General features: G+C 32.3%; 1 long non-coding RNA gene across 1 annotated transcript; it reads right to left on the minus strand.

Moving 5' to 3' along the window:
* Positions 1-3,947: 3,947 nt before the first annotated feature.
* LOC126883429 (uncharacterized) lies at positions 3,948-6,580 on the minus strand. Its single transcript, XR_007697641.1, has 3 exons — positions 5,803-6,580; positions 5,010-5,167; positions 3,948-4,067 (listed from the first exon to the last, which is right to left on the minus strand). It is a non-coding gene; the product is annotated as an uncharacterized LOC126883429 (long non-coding RNA).
* Between the last annotated feature and the right edge of the window lie 765 nt (positions 6,581-7,345).

The raw sequence follows: 7,345 nt of genomic DNA on the forward strand, positions 1-7,345 counted from the left end.
TGTTTTTCATGTGTTTATATCTTATGTTGTGAGTGTATAGATGAATGGGCCACTCCTACAGGGGGTGGGGAATGAAAGTTTAGTTGTTCTCACTGGCTGTTTAGTAATTCTTTGCCAGTTTACGGTGGATGGGATGATAGCGTGGTCGCGCCTCCTCACCCATTATCATGCAGATAGGTCGGTTGCCTTACGGACCCTGGCTGGCTGCATGCGTGGATGGGGTGGCGAAACCGGGTTGTCATGACAGTCACAGAGCGCACGCAGAGAGTGCTAGATGGGGTGACGAGCAAAGCTGGTGGGTCAGAGCTATGCCCGCTAAGGTCGGTTCCTGGCCCGCCGGTTGGAGAAAGAGGAGGTGAGTTTAGTTGGTAGGCGGCTTGCTACGGTTAGGCGTAGAGAGTTGAATCCAACACACCTGGGACACCTTCCCAGAAGTCTTTAGAAGATTCTCACCTCCCAAAAAAAAAAAAAAAAAAAAAAAAAAAAAAAGTTTAGAAAATATGAATCAATATTGTAACAATAAAAATACGTACATTTATTTTATTGTACTCTTATTTATCTTGTGGTCAAAATAAAATATTTTGCCGTTTTATTTGTCACAAAACCTGAAGTTAAAAAAATATATTAAGAAATAATAATACAATTTGGTTTAAATTCAAACCTATTTATTTATTTTTATTATTTTTTATTTATTTATGTATTTAACGTAAACCATAAAATTATTCATATAAAAATAAGTGCATATATAAATGCATATTTGCATGTTAATTGTGCATATTCAGCTTGTTTTAAAATGCATATTGCATGCATATTTTAGACATTTTTTAGTGCATATTTTCCAGTCTCTAGTGATTTGACATGAAATGTACCTTTTACATTTTCATTTAATTTACTTACGGTTTTTGTTCAGAATTTTGAAGAAACGCTTGGTTTGACATAAAATTTGGGACACGCATAGCTAATATGTTAAAGAAAAAAAGTGATATTGTGCCGATATGTGCTTTTGATCTGGAGGTGAGTTTCGTCCGTTATCGGGGATGAAAACAAATACGTTCAAATAAGTCCGGAATTGGACTGACTAATTGGACTGACAAATTGGACTAATTGGACTGACAAACTGACTAATTCTAAGCAACTTCTATTTTATAGAGTTTTTCACTAAGTCAATACTTTTAGAGATATTTGCGAGTGAATATGTTCATTTTTCAACAAAAAAAAACACGTTTTTAGACGGTTTTTCGCAAATAACTCAAAAAGTAGGTACCTACTTTATTGAAAAAAAAAATTAGCAAATAGCAAATATAGCTTATAGAAAAGTGAAAAAATGGTATATGTGTCAGGTCTGTAGACCCAGTAGAAGCAGAGTTATTGCTAAGCTTTGTTTTAAAACCAAGAGTAGTAGGTAAACTAACCCTAATAGCACACGACGTCCTCTGGACGTCCAAAATAGGTCCATTTTTGGTCCTAACGTCCATGGACTATAAATGAACGTCCTTTGGACGTCCGGCGTTGGACGTCCTTCGGTGGACTAAATATGTACGTCCTTCGGACGTCCGACGTTGGACGTCCTTCGGTGGACTAAATATGTACGTCCTTCGGACGTCCGATGTTGGACGTCCTTCGGGTGGAATAAATATGAACGTCCTTTGGACGTCCGTACTGGACGAAATACGGACGTTTGCTGATCGTCCATATTCGACATATTATACGAATTACGGGATAAAATAGCAAAATAATTCAATAAAATATTAACTTAATTATGTTAATAAAATAGTTTACATCGAAAAGGTAATTATATTTAATTCAAAATTACACAGTTTAATATTCTAAACATGTTTTTGTTTTTTTTTTGTAAAGTGTGAAAATCTTATTTGTAAATTATTTGTTACAATGTTTTATTATTCTAGTTACCAAGATGACATAAGTTTGCTAATTAATTCTAGTAAGCAAAAATATAATTTTTATCAATGTATCTGTACTAAAAATGAATCTTAAGAGCATCTTTTTGAAGTTGAATATACGTGGCCGTGCCCAAAATAGGTCCAGTCTTAGTCCTAATGTCTATGGACTATAAATGGATGTCCTTTGGACGTCCGACGTTGGACGTACTTCGGGTGGAATAAATATGAATACGGTGGACTAAATATGTACGTCCTTCGGACTTCCGATGGTGGACGTCCGATGGTGGAATAAATACGAACGTCCTTTGGACGTCCGTACTGGACGAAATACGGACTTTTTGTGGACGTCTGAAAATCACCCCCACTACTTGGTTCCTCTGTTCACAAAACTATAACGATAGGCGATAGATTTTCGATTCACCCACCGATATCAGTTCGAAGTTGGAGAGTTGATCTCTCAGTCGTTGTCGTCGTTAGGGCTCCCGCGTAGAGTTTTATTCATTAACCACTGATTTTCATAATGTAAGAAATTATATTATATACGAATTAAAGTATAATATACTTATACATATACTATATATTACGTAAAACTATGAAGACGCTGTTTCACAACATAACACAGAGTCCGACCGCCTCATCGGGCCATTTAGAGCATCAATGCATAAGCCCATCCAATGGATTATTATGTGCCCCTTTGAAATAGGCGCACAACATTTTAATCTACCACCCTGAGGATTCCTGCTCCTGGAGTTTTTCTGAAGTGCCGAAACAGTCTATGTTCCTGATTCCTCGATCAGATGAGGAGTTTTCGGAGCCATCAACCCCAGACAGCTACTGGAGCTCCACGTTGCAGCCAGTCACTTCTTGGTAAGTGAACGCCAAAGAGAAAGCATTCAGACTCTGCTGCTACCACTGTCTGGACATAGCCTATCGATCCCTGATGGCCTAGAGGACAAACTCATCGAGAATGATGGAAAAAACCACCAGCCAGGACAACTGGTATCCAAACATTGGTATTATTTACGTTTTTTATTACATTTACATATTTTTTCATGCTCTTTGATATATATTTCTTATTCTTTCTGGTATATTTTTCATACATTTTTCAATCTTATGGGTGTTTGGTAAAAAATAGGCCATAGCTTAACCTTGGATTACTGAGCTTAAAATAGGTCGATTTAAGCTAACTTACTTTAGTACGAAAGATGATAATAACCGAAATACAGGGTGTCAAATTTAAACTTTTATTTTATTCTTGATTATTTCCTGGGCAATACATCAATTTTGGTGTTGAATTTAGATTTCTTGTCCCAAAAAAACCCCGCTTACCAAATTTCGTGATATTCCCTAATAACACAAAACATTCCATGAATGTTCCTAGAATGTACACACAGGATATTGAAAACATTCCTGGAATGTCCCCAAATGCACACGAATGTCCCTGGAAAGTACCAGGAAAGTGCTGTGTCAGCATTTTAAATATTCTTAGAATGTTCTGTTGGAACATTCCATGAATGTCTACGAATGTTCTTTGGACATTCACAGTCTATTTTTTAGACTGAATGTCTTGTTGGAACATTCCATGAATGTTCTTTGGACATTCACAGTATATTTTTAGACTGAATGTCTTGTTAGAACATTCCATGAATGTCTACGAACGTTCTTTGAACATTCACAGTATATTTTTTAGACATTCACTGAAATATATCGTCAGTAATGTGACAATACCTCCTATATGTTTTTTTATGAGGTTTGCAGGAGACGAAAAACATTTTTTAAGGTCACTTTCTGGTTTCGTACGTATTCTGACTTTTTTTGTAGTAAATAGATAGTTGAATTTACTGCAAAACAAGTCAAAAAATATATGAAAACAGGAGGTGGCCGAAACAAGTTTTTAGTCTATCTTACAAATCTCTTGAAAAAAACAGATAGGAGGTACTGTCACATCACTGACGATATATGGCCATACCAAATAATACATCCTTGATAAATATAAACATTTTTATTGCAAAAAATCTACATACATTTTTTAATGTAATTTGCTGACATTCCTAAATATTATAAAAAAATGTGTCACATTTGCTTTGTAAACCTTTCTTTTGCTTTTCGTAGCCACATATTCCGTTTCCTTTCTGGTTTTTTGTAGACCACTTCTCTCAGCTGATTCTAAAAGAAAATAAAATAAAAGGTAATTTTTCTATCCTTTACAATTAACAATCAGAAGAAATATTATTTACAGGTAATAATATGCATAAATAATAATAATAAAAAAATAAATATTAAATAATATTTAAATAAATAATAAATAATATTTAATAAATAAAATAATAATAATGAACATTTTGTATTTTGACAACGACATCCAATGTGGAAGTAGAAACCTTAATAAAATTATTTTTTCAAGTAAATTGTGGCTTATTTCCCCATTAGAATAATTAATTACAAAAAAGCCACAAAGAAATAGATTTTTCACAAACAAATAAGTATTTAGTATTCATTATATTTATTGTTTTTATTATTTACTTTAATGTCCTACTGGTACATTATTTGACAAATAATGACATTTCGAAGTCTGTTAAGTACGATATAACGCCCTTGGGCATTAAATTTAAATAACGACTTAGATACTGTCAAGTTGACAAATATCAACCTAAGTAAAACTATGGTTACCACAATTACGTTACTACTGTTACTGGTAAATGTACTTATTTAAAAACTAATCAATTCAAAATTCATTCAAATTTTTCGCATATAAAGAATAATTTAGTCGGGCATTAAACGTTGAAGGCACCACAGGTATTATAATAATAACGCTTTCGGTCAACGTATATCCCTATAATACCCTTGGTACCTTAATAACTGTAACATAAGATTATACCTTAATTCTTGTTTTCGATTTCTGATGTTTTTATTTATTTACATTGAATATTAATCTGTTTTGTTGTATAATCTACTTCGCAATAATTATGTGATATATTTGACTTAAAATGAATTCAAAAATTTTTTGTAGTTGGGCAACAATGTCAACTTAGATCTCCGATGTAGATAATGAATTACAACAGTATCTATATTGTACGGACTGTATTATTAATTAGGTTATGCATATACCTGTGTGACATAAGCTATTGGAACAGCACAGTCTCTCAAACGAACAGATGAAAGTGAAGTTCTGTCAATATCATTTTCTAAAAAGTGTTTTGAACATACTCCTCTATTAACAAATCTGATCTATACTTCATGTCTTCTTCGCAGGATCTTCTGGAAAGCTAAAAATACAAAATATATGCATTACTAAGCATTATTAACAAATTTTAGTTTTAAATAAAAAATATGATTAATGAACTCACAAAATTATTATAAAACAGCTTAGAAATTGTTTATTAGTATAGTCGGTTCCCCAAACTCAGACACAACAGGCTAGTGATTTTAGTAGGTAATTTTTTTTGTTTTTGGCCAATTTTGCCAAAATTACAGTAATTATTACCGAGACTGAGTTTAGCAAATCGACTCTAATATTCTGTGTATTCATTAGTTGGTACTGCATATTATAGTGTGTGGTCTACCATCCTATTTATAAACGCATACACTAGCAAAAACGCAAAAAGAATTATTTTAGTTTTACAAATCCTTTTGTTATTACCTATCTCTATTTACTATTTTAGTTAGGAATAAGCGAAGTTTGTGGCTTATTCACAATTATTATTAAAATAATAAATGGATATGACCAATTATTAACTTATAAAATAAAATAATAATTCTTCTGATTTATGCCTTTTATTCACTTTGTTATATCTACGTTACTTAAAAGATTTTTTATGAATAGTATTATTAGGGTATTAATAGTATTAATTTATTTTCTGAAATACAGGGCATGCTTTCGTTTACATATTTGCATACTAACCTTTTAATAGGGCTTTTCATTCACAGTCATTTGTTTTGAGCTTCTGTCATAATTGAAACGTTATTCCTGCAGATTTTTTTATCTACATTTGTTTCTGCTACTCCAACTGCGTTAAAAACAGGACACCATTTTATGCACTATGTTAATAATACTATTAAAGCTATTATAAAAGTATCCGAATTAAAAAAATATTCTTAAAAAGCACAAATAATATAAACAACTAAAAACAATCCACGGCAAGGCAAGGTCGCCAAGATGAAGATGCCAAGATGGCCGAAGCGAGGTCGTTGGTTGGTCGTTTTTAGTCACGTGATGCCCTCTCAAGCGCCATGCACAAAAATATATGCACGGCGAATTTGTAAATGAACGCAAAAGAAATAAATATAAATGCCTCTCTTGGGTTTTGCATAAGTTATAAGTATTTTTTTTTATTAACAAAATCGCATTCCAAATTGAATATTCGCGAACAATAATTTTTATTACATTTGTATGTTTATAATCTTGGGAAACTCTTTAAATTTGACATATTATTGCACTGTAGGCCTAAAATGTCACTTAGTTTGTCTGGTATGTTATAAGTAATGTTGTATCTCTTACACGTATGTATTATTTCGCAACTTAAAATATAGGAACATTGGTAGTATGTTCACAGAATGTCTTATGGTAACATTCCAGGAATAATTTAAACAGATGTTCACCGAATGTTCCCTAAATGTCCAGGACATTCAAATATTGATAGAACTTTGGTAGTACATTCCTGGAATGTTGTGTGTTGTTAGGGTTATCCCATGCTTGTTAGGAAATATTCAAGAATAAATAAAATAAAAGTTTAAATTTGACACCTTGTATTTCGGTTATTATCGACTTTAGTACTATCGTAAGTTAACTTAAATCGACCTATTTTACCCTCCGAAATCTAAGGTTAATCTATGGCCTATTCTTTACCAAACACTCTGTATAAGTACATATTTGTATTCTAGCCAATTTTTTTGATTTTCTATAAAGTAGAGACTTCCATGAATTTTGAATTACAATTGTTAAAGGAAAGTTTCGCTACCGCGGTCGCCTTTTGTTCGTCTTAACTTATTACCTTTACCCATAACGGTTCTTTTGTCAAACAGATTGGGTTGGTTATTGTACCTAGTAGCAAAAAGTATTTATCTCAGTATTTTATAATCTATTTATAATATTGAATTATCTAAAAACAGAAAGCGAAGGCGGATGAAAAAAAATTAGACAAAAGTTGAATGATTATTATAATATTATAATATAATATTACACTATACAGTGAGCACGTAAAGGTTGGAATAAATTCATTTTCTCGAGAATGGACGATTTTGGAAAAAAATCCTGAAACATGTCAATTTTTATTTTTAAATTACGACTTTTTGGCATATATATTATACTAGTGACGTCACCCATCTGGGCGTGATGTCGTCATCGATGAATTTTTTAAATGAAAATAGAGATCGTATAATAGCTCATTTGAAAGGTAATTCAATTCTCTATTCAGTAATATAAACATTAACATAATTATTTATAC

This window comes from Diabrotica virgifera, chromosome 4 (genome assembly GCF_917563875.1).
Source record: "Diabrotica virgifera virgifera chromosome 4, PGI_DIABVI_V3a".
NCBI lineage: Eukaryota > Metazoa > Arthropoda > Insecta > Coleoptera > Chrysomelidae > Diabrotica > Diabrotica virgifera.